This window comes from Drosophila ananassae, chromosome 3L, assembly GCF_017639315.1.
Source record: "Drosophila ananassae strain 14024-0371.13 chromosome 3L, ASM1763931v2, whole genome shotgun sequence".
NCBI lineage: Eukaryota > Metazoa > Arthropoda > Insecta > Diptera > Drosophilidae > Drosophila > Drosophila ananassae.
Genome location: NC_057929.1, coordinates 24,871,967 through 24,889,598, shown reverse-complemented (window position 1 = coordinate 24,889,598; position 17,632 = coordinate 24,871,967). Strand labels below are relative to the sequence as shown.

At 41.6% G+C, this 17,632-nt stretch overlaps 1 protein-coding gene across 5 annotated transcripts in view; it reads left to right on the top strand.

The window, feature by feature from the left end:
- Positions 1-17,632, top strand: part of LOC26514435 (Down syndrome cell adhesion molecule-like protein Dscam2) — a 1,172,063-nt gene that overhangs the window by 832,008 nt on the left and 322,423 nt on the right. The gene's annotated exons all lie outside the window — the stretch shown is intronic.

Sequence of the window (17,632 nt, the reverse complement as noted above, 5' to 3'; positions counted from 1 at the left end):
GTTTGTCTATTAAGAGTAAACGTTACATGTTTACACTTTGGTTTGTTTAATTTAATGCGCCAGTCGGACAGCCACCTTTTCTCTACTATTAGATGATTAGCCAGTTGGTTTGTTTGTTGCATTGGGCATCTGGAGCGACTAAGGGCATCTGGAGCGACTAAGTCGAACGTCGACGTTGTTAGTTGTGCGTTTGTGGGAATATCCGCAGTACACAAAACATATAGACACGGGCCGAGTGCGCTTCCTTGTGGAACTCCAGCTTCGATGATGTAGTCGCCCGTAGTAGCAGCGTTGCATCTCACTAAGAATATCCTATTGTAGTAGCTCGTGGGTGTATGTTGGAAAAAACGTTTTAGTTTTGTGCATGAGTCCATTAAGCCAGACCGGGTCGAAAGCTTGAGATAGTCGAGAAAAATAGCGCCAAGGCTGAGCGTATTTTGGATGTTAATCTGTTCACTCGATGGTTCCGTGGTTTCTTCGTAAGCCAAATTGGTGTCCCGGGATAATGTTGCGAGCTTCCAAATGTGGTTCCAGGCTTCGGTATCATTATAATGATGGATTTCTTCCACTTTTTTGGGAAATAGCCTAGATTAATGATACCATTAAATAGTTTGCAGACGACCTCTATAGCGCATTTTGGATGTTTCGATCAGAATCTTTGGCGTTAGTAGGTCACCACCGGAAGCCTTTTTTGGTTTTAGCCCTCTTATGACTTTTTCGATTACGTTCGGCCGGAATGAAGGTGCAGTTGACTGAGGGGTAGCCTCTGGCTGAATGACTGGCAGAAGGAATGAATTTGAGGCAGGGTTTGGCTGGAAGACACTTTCGACATGTGTAGCGAATGTTTCAGCTCGGTCTTCGTCGCTGCGAGCCCAGCATCCCGAAGAGTTTCTTATCGGGGTGGTCGTTTCGATTGGGGCGCTGAGATTTGGGTGGGCCCTCCACAGAGCATACTTTATGCTTTTTGGTGAAAGATTCTGGATGTACCTCAGCTGTGCATTTTCTTCCTGTTGGTGAAGAGCCTGGTCGAGTGACCTGGTTGCTTCCTTAAGGCGTTGCTTTGAAGCTGGTGATCTGCTGTTTTCCCCCGACGCGTACGGCTCTTTTCTCGCAGGAGCTGTCCAATTTGTTGATTAGATTTGTGGTATTTGTTTCGGTCTCCTTCCTTCCCTTGAGGAGTAGAGATTTTAGCTGCCGCAACGAGTACTTCTTCCACGGCGCTCGTAGTGTAATCGAATCCATGATAAACTCCGGGGCGAGTTCTATGTGGGCACTCACGTACTTTTTGTATTTAAGCCAGTTCGTTTTTGGCGATGTCAGGCTGAGGGGGTGTTCAGTTATTTCTGGGCTTTGAAGAAGCGTTAAAAGCACAGGCGAGTGGTTTGATGATAAGGACTGCTTTGGGACTTATTAGATTGCAAGGTATGTTTTTTGTCACCGCAAAATCAATAAGGTCTGGGAGCTTGCGTGGGTCGGTTGGCCAGTATGTAGTCCAGTTTATTTCTCACATTTATAATTGCATTGTACGATTACCTTCCTCTGGGAGTCACTAGATGTGATCCCCAGTGCGTGTGTTTGGCGTTGTAGTCTCCTGCGGCTGTAAAACAATCCGCAAGTGAATTGTAAAGTCCATAAATTGTCCTTCCGAGATTGAGAAACGAGGAGGGCCGTAAACGGCAGCGATTGAAAGGCTTCCGTATCTTGACTGAATTTGTATCTATGTGGCCTTTTCGATATCTTTTTATTTGAAAGTTGTATTTGCTTGTAAGATACGTTTCCACCAGTAGCATAACGTCAATATGGTTATCGATCAAGAATCGTGACAATTCTAGTTTATGCTGTGAGACACCATTGGCGTTCCACATTGATATTCGTAGAGACTGCATAGATTATTTAGACTGTTGTGCAACGAGCAGCTGTTTTACCATGTTCTGATTTTGAACAAGTGTTTGCATGGTCGTTTTCATGAACGACATAAGCTCTATCATACTTTGTTGGAGGGTAAGCATCATAGTTGCCGTTTTGCTATGTGGCTGTTCTGGGGACTGTTGAGCGCGGTGTGAGTTATGCTGATTTGGATTTTCCATTCCAGATCGTAGAGCATCGGCATAGGAGAAGTCGTTGGTGGTGTTTAGGGGACCGAATGAGGACCTCGCAGCGTTGGCGGAGAAGACGTCTGGCGTAGCTTTTGATGCAATGTACACATTTTGTGGATTTTGGTTGCGCGTTGCGGTCACTTGACGCATGCGACTCTTCAACTCCTTGTACACCATACTATACCATCTACTATAGTTTGCCGTATGATTGCCTCCGCAGTTTTCACATTTCTTCGCGGTACTGTCCTTGTTTGTGCAGTAAGTGAGTTGTCTCCCCACAGACTACACAGACATCCCGAGGTGTGCAGTATGACCTAGTGTGCCAGAAGTGTGCAGTGGCAATTAGTGCACTGGACCATTGCGTTTATGTGGCTCTTCAACTGTGATTCTCCGAAGCAAAAGGTATTGCAGCTTGTAGATTGGGTGGGCTTCGTTCTTATTCAGCGACCTGCTTTCTGCCTCGAGCTCGAAATTGAAGAGGGGTTGTGGCTTTTTATATTTATTTAGAATAACATTCTTGGCAGCGAAGCCCTTTTTTTTAAGGGTTGGTTTTTATTTTCGCGGCGGTAACATCGGGTTCAATTCCCTTAACTACCACTTGTATGCCCTTACTGCTTTTCAGCTGGTACGTGTAATAGTTTTCACGAGCATTGTCCAGATATTTGGACACGATACGGAAATGCTCTTCAGTCTTGGTTTGCACCTTTGTTTCGTGGATATTTATTTATTTATTTCTCTTTCGCCATTGATTATTTTAATCTTACATGGCTACTATACAATCTAACTTACATACTACTTAAGAAATGCCTAACCAATAAGACCCTAAACGCTTGTTTATCTGAGCAGCACTTAGTTCGGAGGCTAGGCGGTAATGTATTAAAAAATGATAATGCTTTATCAATAGGCTCGTTCAAAAGGTAATTGGCCCTTAGACCTTAAAGTGAGAAGTGCAAATTTTAAAAATTTTCTCTGCAACCGCTCAACTCTATTGGAACTTATTTTATTTGCGGGGCTCCAAACAATAGAGGCATATTGCAGCCTCGGCCGGACGAATGCGACGTAAACACTGAGCTTCGCGTACAGGCTCTTGAATTGGTCTGTGTGCCTCTTCACAAAACCCAACATGGCATACGCCTTAGGCATTATAAAATCTAAATGGCTGGAAAATTTTAAATTTGTGTCAAAAAGTACGCCAAGATCAACCACCTCCTCCTTGAGCTGCAGGTTATGGTTGCCAATTACATAAGAAGTACATAAGTCTAGCGTCCTCTTACTGTAACGAATGAAATGACATTTAGCTAAATTTAGAGGAAGAAGATTGAGGGCGCACCAAGAAGAGACTCGGCGCAAATCATCCTGCAGTAGATAGCTATCTCTAATGCAGCTAATGACCTTATACACTTTAAGGTCATCCGCGTATAACAAAAACTTCGAATAAAGAAAGCAAGAGGAGGTGTCATTAATGGATATGATGAATAGGAGCGGCCCCAAAGAACTACCTTGCGGGAGGCCAGATGAGGCAATAAAGGGGCTCGAGGTGGCATCACCAATGGGAACGTGGCATGGTCGGTGTGCCAAATAAGACTCCAACCAACTTAACATGGAGGAATGAACACCTAATTTGAACAATTTAGCAAGTAGGACTGCGTGACAAACTTTATCGAAGGCTTTAGAGAAGTCCGTATAAATGGCATCGACCTGACATCGGAGTTGAAAGGCTTACAGGCAGTGCTTAGAGAAAACCAATCAGTTGGTTGTGGTGGATCGTCCAGGCAAGAATCCATGTTGATTGTGACAAATAAAGTTACGAATCAAAAATGTTAGGTTTTTGGTGACTATACGCTCAAGTAACTTGGCAATATTACATATCTTGGCGATATGCCGATAGTTAGTGACGTCTGCCCTGCTGCCACCTTTATGAATGGGCGTGATCGAGGTAATTTTCCATCGAAAAGCAAACTTACCCGATGATAGTGATAAAGAGAACATAAGTTTCAAAGGTGTGGTTAAGGATGCAATACACTTTTTAATAAAGAATGGGGAGATACCATCTAAGTCAGGTGTATGCGACTCATTAAAATGACTAGAGGCCTCAACAATGTCACAATCTAATATGTCCAAGCTTCCAACCTCAAGAAGAGGCAAAATTTTCTGAAGTACCTCCTGCACTTAGGAGGTGCAGGAAGAAGGTATATCAGAGGATGATTTTTTCTCGTTCACAAACCACCAAAACGCTTTAAGGTTGGATATGAGGCTTGCTTCAACATCAGTAATACACTGCTGGTCTTGGGTTAGACGCACTCAGTTTTCCACACAAATTTAATTTATATATTTTATTTTAATGATTATTGAAAAAAGTTAATATGCAAAAATCTTGGTTATTTAATAATACTTCAATTATAATATTCAAAATTATATAAAAATATAACAAAAGTTGTGTTTTGTTCAAACATTTTCTTCAAGCAACTTAAAAAAAGGCGCATTTTTCTTGGTCAATAGAATAGACGCACTTAGAAATTAAAAAAAAAAAAAGTAACTTATTTTAACTTAAGGGGGGGTTAGGGTCTGAGCGAGCAAAAAAAGACACATTTTCATGTTTTTTTTTTGAGGATCTGGTAAACATCTATTTATTTAAGCTATTTTTAGATTGAAGTACAACATTTAAAGAATGTTTTGTAAAATTTTCAGAAAAAAATAATAAGAACTACGGCAATGGCGACCATTATTAGAAGGCTCCTCGAAAAAAAGTTGCATTGCGGTGCCCCTCATATATCGGTTGTAGATTATCCGAAATCAAAAAATCAAAGTTCTTTCGTTAGATAGACATTTTTCCCAGGTATCCCTGGGAGGGTTTTTAGAAGGTCCGATTTTTAAATTTTTGGGAACACTTTGAAGTGAAAAACGTGATTTTTGAGGAAAAAAATCGGCTAATTTGTTATTTAAAAAATAGAAATTTTAACAAATTTGGAAAAAACTCTCCAGGGATACCTGGTCAATTATGTTGGCAAGAAGTGGTAAAAATTTCTAAACGATCGATTCAGTAGTTTTGAAGTTATGATGGGCACCGACTTTGAAAAAGTGAGTTTTGGGAAAAACGCTTTGAAGTTTTTCTGACCGTTGGCCTGGCTCGGAGGTGGAGTTGCTAAAATCGCTGTATCTTTGTTAATAATGCACCTATCCATCTAAAATTTGGACACAGTATTCTTGAAAGGTTCTTTAATAAGAAAATCAAAAAAAAAAAAAATCGAAAAAAAAAAATTTTAAAACCCTAACCCCCCCTTAAAAGAAAACACTGCGTATAACTTCGAAATTCCATTTCCAACTTTTCATCGCCATATAATAAAAAAGATTTCTTACACAGAACAGGAAATCATTAATATATCCCAGAATTATCAATGGTATCTACACTTCAAAAGAAATAATAGGAAAAATTCAAGCTATTTATCCTACGCACTTCAAGTCTTACAAAGTTAGGTTTACTAGTCATCAAGTTGAAGATGTACCATCAGAAACAACCCAGAATCAGATCATTACATTAGAACACAAAAGGGCACACAGAGACGCAAACGAAAACAAAATACAAATTCTTAAAAAATACTTCTTCCCACAAGCTCAAAGGAAAATTCAGGCAATAGTCCAATCCTGTCAAACATGTAGAGAATCCAAATACGATAGACACCCACCGAAGGGGGCAATCCAACCAACTCCCATCCCTAAGTACCGAGGAATCCACATAGACATTTATATTACAGAAAAAAATAATATTCTAACTGGTCTCGACAAGTTCTCAAAACACGCCCAAATCAAGATATTAAACTCAAGGGCCTCCGAGGACATTAAAGCGCCTTTGAGAGAAATGCTGATAGCATTCGGCATGCCCAAGTGGGTAGTAATGGACAACGAACGCGCCTTAAACTCTGCGGCGATTCGATTTCTTATAGAAGATCAACTTAAAATATCAGTCCATACAACAGCCCCATACGCTTCAACCAGTAATGGTCAGGTAGAACGATTTCATTCAACACTTTCGGAAATCATGAGATGCATTAAAAAAGACAACGGGAGTATGATATTCGAAGACCTAATTTTCAAATCAGTCGAAGAATATAATAGGTCCATCCTATTATGGGAAAAAATAAATAAAAACAAGTAGCCGACTTAGAATACCATAATCAGGATAAATTACAGCCAAAACAATATGAGACAGGAGATACAATTCATGTAAAAATCGACAAAAGACTAGGTACCAAACTTACCCCACGCTATAAAAAAGAAACAGTGAAAGAAAATAATAAAACTACAATAAAAACTCAATCCGGGAAAATAATACACAAGAATAACATCAGAAACTAACTTTCAGACTATTCATACCAACTTGCCTCAGCCTGTCTACAGTCCTTGATTATTCAAATTCACAAGTGATCTCTCTTGAGACTGGACTTGCGGCCAAACAAGAGGGAACATTCCATACATTCGACCTAAAAGAATACGACAATACATTTGACGTACTTAGCAAAGGACTAAACAGCGTCACACCATCTATACCCCTACCTGTCTTACGAATTAAATCAGATAAAACAAAACCTTCTCAAACTAAAAACAAGCAATAGACAAAAAAGAGCAATAGAAATCCTAGGAACGGCATGGAAATGGTTGGCAGGAACACCAGACCGCCATGATTATGAAATACTAAAGAACAAAATAAACGGACAATCAGAAAATAATAATAAGCAGGTTATAATAAATAAAAATTTAACGGGCGCCTCAGGAACTATATAAGGAGGGTCTCTGGGGCAAATCGGGACCGAGTCTTTTAGGGAAGCTGGAAGAGTTGAGTGAAAGACCCCCGTGGGTAAGTCTGACATTCAAGCGGGAAAGTTTCCTTGGAGGAATTAGGAGTATAGGCTGAAGGACCCCCCGTGGGTAAGTCCGACAGTCTCAAGTGCGGGATTTAAAGCGAGTGCGAAGGATCTGCGATCAGTAGCTTAAGGAACCCCTGTGGGTAAGTCCGGCGGCGGTACGCGAATCAGCCGAATAGCGGAAAGCAAGGTGTTTGGAGGCGAGTGGCGAACGCGACCGGGAGCGTGTCCTGTGGGGTAAGTAGGCCCTTCGTGCCCTGATCCGGCCGCCAAGCAGCGAGAAGCATATCCTGCCCGGCGTATGCCTGGGAGGTGCCGGTCACCGCGAAAGGGCATTCCCAGTGAGCCAAAGATACCGAAGGTCCACGGCACCCGCATAAGGAGAAGCAGCGACAGACGAGCAGCAACAGAAGCGGCGACGACGAGGGAGCAACGGCGACTACGAGGGAGCAGCAACGTCAGAGGAGCAGCGGCGACGAGGGAGCGGCGGCGGCGGACGAGCAGCGGCAGCAGAAGAGCAGCGAAGAAGACAACAGCACCAACACAGGCCCCGCAACCAGAGTCCGTGAGTCCAAACGAAGGGAACCGTGAGCCGTTTCGGAGCCAGGCACCAAGACCACACGACCTGCCGGGCGCAAGCTTACGGAGGGCGTGTGTATTGGCACTAACCCGGAGCGGGGATCGGGGTTTGACGGGAGTACGAGCGGTCGGTCGGCTGAGCCAAGCAGCCGGTGAGATTCACCCTTTTGTAAATTTAAACGAAGCATACCGTGTTATTTCTGGGCTCGGGCAGTCACATCGAATCTATAAATTCGGTGTGCAAACTCTGTGAGCAAGTCGCGGCATTTGTTGCGATCAAACATTAGCAAAAACAGTTCATTACAGTCTATAACATTGACCTTCCTTAGATTTAATTATTTATAATTTAGCATCTTATATAAGAATTGTTCTTCTGAAATAAAGATAGTTGCGAAATCAGAGTGAATCGTCTCGTTACTCAGTGTCTGAACTACGGCACTTAAAATCAACCTACTTCGAGTGATCCTGTGTAAAACGGTTCACAAATAGGACTCTCTGAAAGCTATCTACTTCGCGTGGCTCCAGTGTAAACGGACCACCAGTAGAACTTTCACTATCGAACCTACTTCGGGTGTTGCTGCCGTGAGACGGACCACAAGGAGAACCCGCGGCATACCAGTCTACTTCGAGTGTTGCTCCCGTGAAACGGACCACAGTTAGACCCCGCGTTACCCAACCTACTTCGGGTATTGCTCCCGTGAAACGGACCACAAGTAGGACCGGCCGATGAGGAATCAGCCGAACCACCATACCATCTGTACTTGAGGAAAACCAGCCCAGGGTCAAGTACCCCACATCCACTCCAGCCTGATCACAGCAAGCAGCTGGTCAACCCGATCAGTCCCTTGCAGAATCCAGGTACCTTTATTCAGAACCTTTATACGTTCTTTTGACTACGACTCCGGGATCTACGGCTTTGCCCGCGAGTTCAAATTCGACGTAGTGGCCGCATAACGCTCTACGGACGAACAAAGTAAATTAAACTTTTATGGGCACCTAAGTTGAATAATTTCACGGCATATGGGTAAGGGCAGAAAAAATTAAAATGTTCTAACAGGTAGACTCAATGCCTTCAAAGAAATGATATATAAAATTTGGGATTTATTTTCCAAAATCAATTTTATCCCCTTCAAATTAATCCCCCTCCCGATAAAATACCCTTATGGCGTTTTTTCAAATCTTGGAGACATGCGAAACTCCGAAGACTGGGAACAAGTGAGACGGTGAATTATCGTGGTGCAAAAACCAAGAGTTCTTGGTTCATAATTCTTGTCTTCTTAGATGAATTGCTTCACTCTAATAACACATAAAGCTTAAATAATAATCCTTATTAACAGTTTGGCAGAGTGAAAGGAATTCATTTTGCACCACACCACGAAAATTAAAAAAAGTTTCATCAACCTTGATTTTTGACCATGGAATGCTTTTTTACAACACGGTAGAACCACCAAACGCCTTCCACAACATTGATAGCATTTCTTTGCTTAATTAAATCATACATTGTATTTTTATTATTTGTATTAAGTGTTTATTCGATTTCAACTATCGTAGAAATCGGACGCATACTTAAAACGCTCCGCTGTATGTCTAAATTATTAGACATCTACCGCCAATTATTTTGGGAAATGGCGCCTAGGAGTTGATATGAGCACCTGTCCTTGGGCTCCATATAATTAAAAAAAAAAACTAATAGAAATTAAATAAAAATTAAATTAATTAATTTGGTCAGCTAAATCTTAAGTAATGCAAACAGATTTGAAATATTCAGGTCCCGTTAAAAAGAAAAATTGCTAATCACACTGTTGAGCTATCAGCGTTTTGATAGCGGCCGAATTAATAGACAAGGTTCAATTTTATAATTCAATTTATTGTGGGTCAATTTAACCCCAAAATAAATTCCGCGGCCGAACCAAAACAATGCCGAATTACAAGTGACTAAACCCTAAGAGCTTGCGCAGAAGCTCCGCCAAAGCTCCCAAAATGCATGCGCTACAAATACCAATAAAGCGCATGCGAAACTGGGAGACAAAACAAAGAAGAATACATGCTGACAACAACAGCTGCAGCTAAGCATTTTATGATTATTTTAAATGCACTTTTTGGTGGCTGCTTGGCCCAACATCCTCCCCCCATTGAAGGGTGGGCCTTCAATAAAACTGTTAGAAGGGGCAGCAGTCAAATCATTCCAGTGGTTATTCCGTGGGTTGTCTTTCCTAGTATAGAGCGACGACACATCCCGTGATAGTTCACGGCGTCCAGAAATCACCCAGCCAAATCGAGTATTCTGGGCAATGGGGAGCCCGTGACCTAATTGGATTTGACCAGCCGACAATAGGTCAAAGAATAAGCTGGCTCCAATCAACAGGTCCACTCGCTGCGTGTTGTGGAAGTTAGGGTCAGCTAGATCCATATTGCCAGGAATCTTCCAGCGCGAAGCATCTATGTCCTGGCTAGGTTGATAGTCCGTTATATGTGAAGCTTCAACAGCCTCAATTTAGACTGAATACGTGCTAAGGCGGGACTTCAAGCACACATTAACGGATGCTCCATCGGTTTCAAACCCAGTGCCGCCGAAACCGGCCACCGTTGTGGAGCATTTGGAACGGCCAAGCTGAAGTTCATTCGCCAGCCGAGACGAGATGAGGAGCACTTATGAACCGGAATCCAATAAAACTCGGCAAGGCAATAAGGCTCCAGATCGACCACGAACGAGCACATTGGCTGTTGGCAGGAGCACTAGCTCAGCATTGCGATCCTGGTTCATAACAGGGTTGATTGAGCGGGATGAGTGCGCAACAGAAACGGCACCGATGGGGCGGGAGACTCGTGCGGGTGAAATCTGCCCGCGAGGGTGCAACAACATATAATGACGGTGATTGCACGTTGAGCAGCGGGAAGCTGAGCATCCGCGAGCGAGATGGCCATCCTCCAGACAAACAAAACAGCGAGCCAGACGCCGCACTTCGTTGTACCGATCCTCAATTGTAAAAGCACTAAACTTTGAACAAGAAGGAAGCTCGTGCACCGAAATACCACACAGGGCGCATAGAGCATGACGGGCGTTAATAACCATGCACGAACGGTTATTCGAAGATCTACCGCGGCCCACTTGGTTAGCTGGTGGATACGACGCCAAAGAGAAGTCGACGCATTCAAGGCTCCTTTGCTCCAAGAATCGTGCCATGGACTCCCAAGACGGAAGGCTGTCGTTGCTTCCGGCGAGAGTGTCTTCCCACTTGGCCTTTGTGGCAGGATCCAACTTCTGCAGGATAATCTGGATAAGCAAACATCCTTGGATCTCGGCAGCTGATCCGGAACTCATAAGAGCCCGCATATGCCCATTGAACCGATCCGATAGCTCCCGCAAAGTAGCAACCGACCCTGGCTCGACCACACGAAGCCGCAGGATCTCATTAATGTGAGACTGAAATATTAAACGCCGATTACTAAAACGATTGCGCAATAGGTCAAGGGCCACATCGTAGTTCGCGTCAGTAATTTCCAGAGCTTTCACCGTATCCAAGGCTGACTCGCGCAGGCATGAAATGAGCCACCGAAGCTTTTCCGTTTTCGTTAGGTGGGGATGGCTGTCAATGTGGTATTAAAAAGGGCGCAGAAATCCGGCCACTCGGCATAGCCGCCGCTGAATGTTGGCATCGGCAACGGTGGCAAGGAGGGGGCTGGCTTGTATGGCATTGGCGATACACTGGCACCATCGAGAAGTGTGGAGTGGGCAGCGATTCTCATGGAGCGCTTGGCAACCTCCACCTGAATTTCCACTTCCACATCCCTCGCCAGCTGCGAGAATCTCCAATACAGATCGCTCCCGATCTCGCTAAAATTAAGCTCCTCCAACTCTTTTTGAAGCGCGGTGAACCGCTCACGCAAACGCTTCTCCACTGACTCCAGCGCCATAATGGAAGAATCCTCAGTCCGCGCCGCAGCCTTCACCTTATGATGCAGCTCCTCCATTTCCTGGCAGACCACCTCTGCTCTTCTCCGCAGCATCCTTTGCCGGTTTGCGGCAGCAGCTCCAATAGTCTCAGCTCCAGACTCCATTCTTCAATTTGTTTTTGTGCAAGGTGCAATGTAATGGAAACTACAGCAACAAGTTTTCCTTTACAAGATTTCCTTTAAGCACTTTAATGATCACAAATAAATTAGAGCGCGATCACGACGGGGTCACCAAATGTTGAGCTATCAGCGTTTTGATAGCGGCCGAATTAATAGACAAGGTTCAATTTTATAATTCAATTTATTGTGGGTCAATTTAACCCCAAAATAAATTCCGCATCCGAACCAAAACAATGCCGAGAGCCCAAAGGGAGTCGTAGAGTGCCCAGTTCCCGTCCTTTCAGTCTACCAAATAACACCAAAAACACCAAAACAAATACTGTTTTCTGAAAGATGGAAAACTTCACTGGGGTACCGCGTTTCGATCAAAATATCAAAATCAAAATATACAAAGAGATCAAAATATTCCAATACGGAATAGCGGTTCATAAGGAAAAATACTTTGCCACTATCTCTTTTGACGTAACGATTCACCAACCAGCATTAAAAGATAGAGCTACGAGGCTATGCATAGTGGTTGCACCCTGTTCGTCCGTAGAGCGTTATGCGGCAACTACGTCAAACTTGAACTCACGGGAGTAACGGTAGGTCCCGGAGTCGTAGTCAAAACCGTAAATAGTCCTGACTAAATTTACCTGGATTCTGCAAGGGACTGCTCGGGTTGGCCAGACGCTTGCTGTGATCAGGCATGAGTTGATGTGCTTGAAGTCCTGGGGTGGTTTTCCTCAAGTACCGGTGGTATGGTGGTTCGGCTGATTCCTTATCGGCCGGTCCTACTGGCGGTCCGTTTCACGGGAGCAACACTCTAAGTAGGTTAGATAGCGCGGGGTCTGCTGGTGGTCCGTTTCACGGGAGCAACACTCGAGCTAGACTGGTATGCCGCGGGGTCTCCTCGTGGTCCGTTTCACGGGAGCAACACTTGGAGTAGTTAGGTACCGCGGGGTCTACTGGCGGTCCGTTTCGCGGGAGCAACACTCGAAGTAGACTGGTATGCCGCGGGACCAACTCGTGAACCGTTTTACACAGGATCACTAGAAGTAGGTTGATTTTAAGTGCCGTGGTTCAGACACTGAGTAACGAGACGATTGACTCTGATTTCGGAACTGTCTTTATTTCAGAAGAATAACTCTTATATAAGATGCTAAATTATACATCATTAAATCTAAGAAAGGTCAAAGTTCTGGACGTGCTAAACTAAGGTTAATGCCAGGGTCACCCACCTCTGAGTCTGCTGACTCAGATTGTTTGTTCATGTACTGCTTGCGCATTTCGGCTTAGCTGGCTGGTTTTTACTTGCATCGGTCAGTCGGTCATTCTTCCCGCTGATATGCTGCTTCTGCTTTTGGCGCCGTCTACTAGTGCTGGGTTAATAGGTTGGATATAGTTTTATGCTTATTACTAATTGTTTATAGGTGAGAAAATCGGTTAGTGGGTTTGTATATTGCGACATGCTGATGCATATTGATTGGATCAAATTACTACGTGTGCATATAGGGTAGTAGGTCTTGGCACTAGGTGCCAACACGCCCTTAGGCCAAAAAATAAAAAAAGTCATAAAAACAATAATGTAGGAAAGTAAACAAATCGCATCTTAATTGTCCAAAGTTCTTTGTAGCATACTAGGTTTTTCCGGAAAATTAACCGTTCTTTCTAAAAATAGAATTGAAGCTGAGTGCAGGTGTTCATTTTCACAGCGCGCATCACAAATTTTTCATAACAAAACCGAACTTTGAAGTGGTCAGATCATTTATTACGTATCCAAGTTTAAAATATTTATAATGGATTTTAAAGTTTAAGGTATTTTCAAAAATTTGAGATATTAAAAAAAATCGTACTTGTTAAACTGTTCTTGTTATATTAATTTGAAAAAATACATGTTTTTTGTCTATATTTTGAACGTATTTTTTATGTTAAGCAAAAGTTTTAGTAGTGACCCTACAAAAATCCACAATTCAGTTTTATACCAATGCAGAAATTTGCAGATGTGCTTAAAATCGTGAAAATTCGAACACCCTCTTAACTTTTTCAGGGTCAGTTTTGCACTAAAAAAATTTGTTTTCGCTCGTGTACTTGTTGTTTTGTCTTCGTCTTTGGAGTTTGTTTTTATACCCTTGCAGAGGGTATTATAATTTTGGTCAAAAGTGTGCAACGCAGTGAAGGAGACATCTCCGACCCTATAAAGTATATATATATTCTTGATCAGGAGCACCTCCTGAGTCGATATAAGCATGCCCGTCTGTCCGTCTGTCTGTCGGTTTCTACGCAAACTAGTCTCTCAGTTTTAAAGCTATCGAGTTGAAACTTTGCACACATCCTTCTATTCCTTTGCAGGCAGTATATAAGTCGGAACGGCCGGGATCGGTTGAATATATCCTATAGCTCCCATATAACTGATTGATCGGAAATGCCATAACTTCGTTGTTTTTTAAGTTAAAAGGATGGGATTTTCAATGAATGCTCTTTGGGAAAAATAATTCGATATTCCAAATTTCATAAAGATCGGCCGACTATATACGATCCGTTATATATCTAATAATATAAGATGCGTAGTGCCACCTAGCGGACTGCAACTCAACTGCAAGGGTATATAAACTTCGGCACCGCCCGAAGTTAGCTTTCCTTTCTTGTTTGTTTATTCCATTGCTTTAAACTTTAATAGGTTCTTCTTATAAGTGTGTATTCTCACGTTTATATGTTTTTAATGTATGGTGCAGCGAAGAGAGTAGCGCCATTGAAGGGGAACAAAATTGATTGAAGGTATAGAAGCGAATATTATTAAAAACGGCTATATTATTGACAAGAGTAAAGTGTCAAAGCGAATTGAATACGTTTGTAAAAGGATTGTAAGGTTTTGGGTAAATTACAAACGCATGAAATCGTCCATTCTCCAATATCAATCTGATTGGTTGAATGACAAGGAATCAATCCCGATAAGATGCGCCCAGTCAACATAAAAAAATCCTGACCGTGGACGACCCAAAGCAGATTTTAAAAGTCTATTGCTATTTTTAAGAGTCTATTGCTTCTATATTACGCTCATGTAATTCCTCTCAACCAATGCTCACTGAATTTAATATTGATGATGTCTTATCACTCTTTCTTGATACAAATATAAGTAAACATCAACATTTGCTTATTCGTATTTTTGTTATTGGTAAGACTTCCTTCAACTTACTACCAAGTTAGGAAAAACTTCTGGCGGCCAAAGCATCATCTTATCGCGAAAATATAAGTGTCAGCTAATCTCAAGCAGAAGTTGAGCTGCAAAACTCGTTGGATCACACGGCGTTATGAATTGTAAAACTTCAAGCCGATGTCCTTGAGTCCATTAGAGATGAAAGCGTGGCCGACTTGATTATAATTGGCAAGTGGGGATTTGACTGCAGTACTGGTTATTCCGAATATAAACATAAAAGTAAAAGTAACATTGATGATTCGAGTTTCTTTGTGACTTCGTATGTACCACTACAATTAATTACTCAAAATAATGATCCCAAAAAACACAAAATCCTCGACCGTCATGAACACGTTACTGCAGACCAATAAGGTACCAATTCCAAAAAGAAACAATCCAAATAACTTTAGATGAAGCTAAATACTTTAAAGACAAAATTTCTGCGCTGGAGCCATATAAATGTGAAGTACAAGATGAGCCATCTTTTATTGCAGGATGTAAACATTGAATAACTTTCGCATCTGTCGTTTCATGAATGAATCGCTTCACACCAAAACAACGCGCCAAAATAGTGGCTTTGTACATTGAAAATAACCATTCATGTGTGCTAACTCAACGTGCATATCATACGAAAAATCGTGGTCAAGTTGCCCCCACAAGCACAATTCGTCGTTTCTATACCCATTTTTTGTCATACGGTACCGTGGGAGACCGTCTTCATTCCGTTCATCAACGACCGAGACGACGGGATGTGCCGTAATAAAAGATGGCGCACCCTGTATTTAGCAAATCTATAACAATTTGACATCGTTTGCAATTAACAATGGTTGACGGAAAAGTCTGTAGTGCTTTAAGTGAAACATCTATGTACTTGTAAATACTACATATATTTTCGCAAAGCCAAGCAAAATGAATGATTTGGAAAAATGCTTAAAAAAAATTCACAAAGAACATTTTGAAATTGGGTTGTCTCCATTGCACTCGTATATTCGGTTTTTTTTAATAATTTCTTGCATTTGGCATATAGATTTCATTTAAAAACTTGGCGACTATATACCCCAGAAGATAAAAAACTATTTATGGATAGGAAAACTCATCTGGATATAAAATCAATTCGGAAAAATTTGGATGCTTTGCACTTGACACCGCCAAAATGCTTATTAAATTGTATCCATGGTATTACCTTCCATCATCTGTTCACAAAAGTTCTAGTTCTAAAATTAGAGCCTATGCCCTTGTTTCGATAGGAGAGTTGTCGAAAGAAGCTGCCGAATATAAAAACAAGGATATAAAAAAATTTTCAGAGTTCCACACTAGAAAAATGTCTCGAGTAGACACAAATAGGGATTTATTAAATAGATTGCTGTTAACCTCAGACCAATTTATAAGTGGGCAAAGAAATTTACAATGCACAAAAAAAACAAAACTATTAAGCGGTGTGCATTTGTTGGTCGATGAATAAAATAAGTGTAATATGCGAATTTATGATTATTTTACTTTTGGGGATTACTAAGAGGTCAAATATTTAATTTAGTCTTGGAAAGAAATTATTTTATGAAAAGTCGTGCCATCCTATTGGGAGCGATACGATACGATTTTTTTACAGTGTGTTAAGAATATTTTTATAGATTTTTGGACAAAATTTCATTGCGATATCACTACTAGAAATATTTTTGGCTGCGTTTCCATACAAGCCCAACCACTGTGCTATTTAAACATTAATAATATTAAGTTCTGAGATTTAAAAATTTATATTTAGTCTTTGTTTAAGATAAAATTCAAAAAATAAAAGCAATTTAAAAAATATATATCTTGAAAAGTCGATATTAATTTTTTTTTTTAGTAGTTTTCGGGAATTTAAAGCTTGTGACTAGTGTTGGCAAAGCATTCCGCTGGAGAGCAAGGCGCATTTCTCACAAGATAATTTTTCGTTGAGCGGAGTGTTTGGTGGATCATAGTTTTTGTTGCATGCTTTTGAATTTGGTAATCTTAGGAAATAGAAACCCCGAAATAGTTTCGAAGAAACTACGGTGCGGTCACTTACGTGGACGTTCCACAGTAAATATAGCCTACCCGTTCATACTTCGATTTCATCACCTTCGGGGACAGCTGCTTATATAAGATTACGTCTTATTGAAAATGTGTCATTCATTTATTTTTCTGGGATTTTTTTATACCCTTGCAGAGGAAATTATAATTTTGGTCAAAAGTGTGCATCACAGTGAATGAGAAATCTCCGACCTATAAAGTATATATTATTCTTCATCAGGATCACCTCCGGAGTCGATATAAGCATGTCGGTCTGTCTGGCTATTTCCTATCGACTTGAAACTTTGCCCACATCCTTCTTTTATACGCAGTATATAATTCGGAACGGACGGGATCGGTCCACTATATAATTAATTGACCGGAAATTCCATAACCTTGATGTTTTTTAAGTAAGATGGATGGCCCTTTCTACGAATTCCTTTTTGGGCAACATAATCCTGCCAAATTTCAAATCGGCCGACTGCTGCCATGTAACTGAACGATAGGAAATGGCACAACCTAGCTATTTTTTAAAGATACTTGCGGCTGTTTCCTACATTTTTATTACAAAATTAATTTGAAAGTGACATTCGAAAAAGGATCGCCCAACTATATAAATTAATAAGATGTTGTGCGGTGATGATTCGCCGTCGACAATTTCTATTCCGCCACGGATTGTTCCTGGAGATGTAAGGTTGGGGCAACAGGCCCTTTGATGTCTTCTAGCCGGCTGGCCGTAGAACATCCAGTTAGGAAGATTAGGTTGGAGGGATGACTGTCCCTCTTTATCTGCTGGCCTAGAGACTCAGTCAGATTTGTAA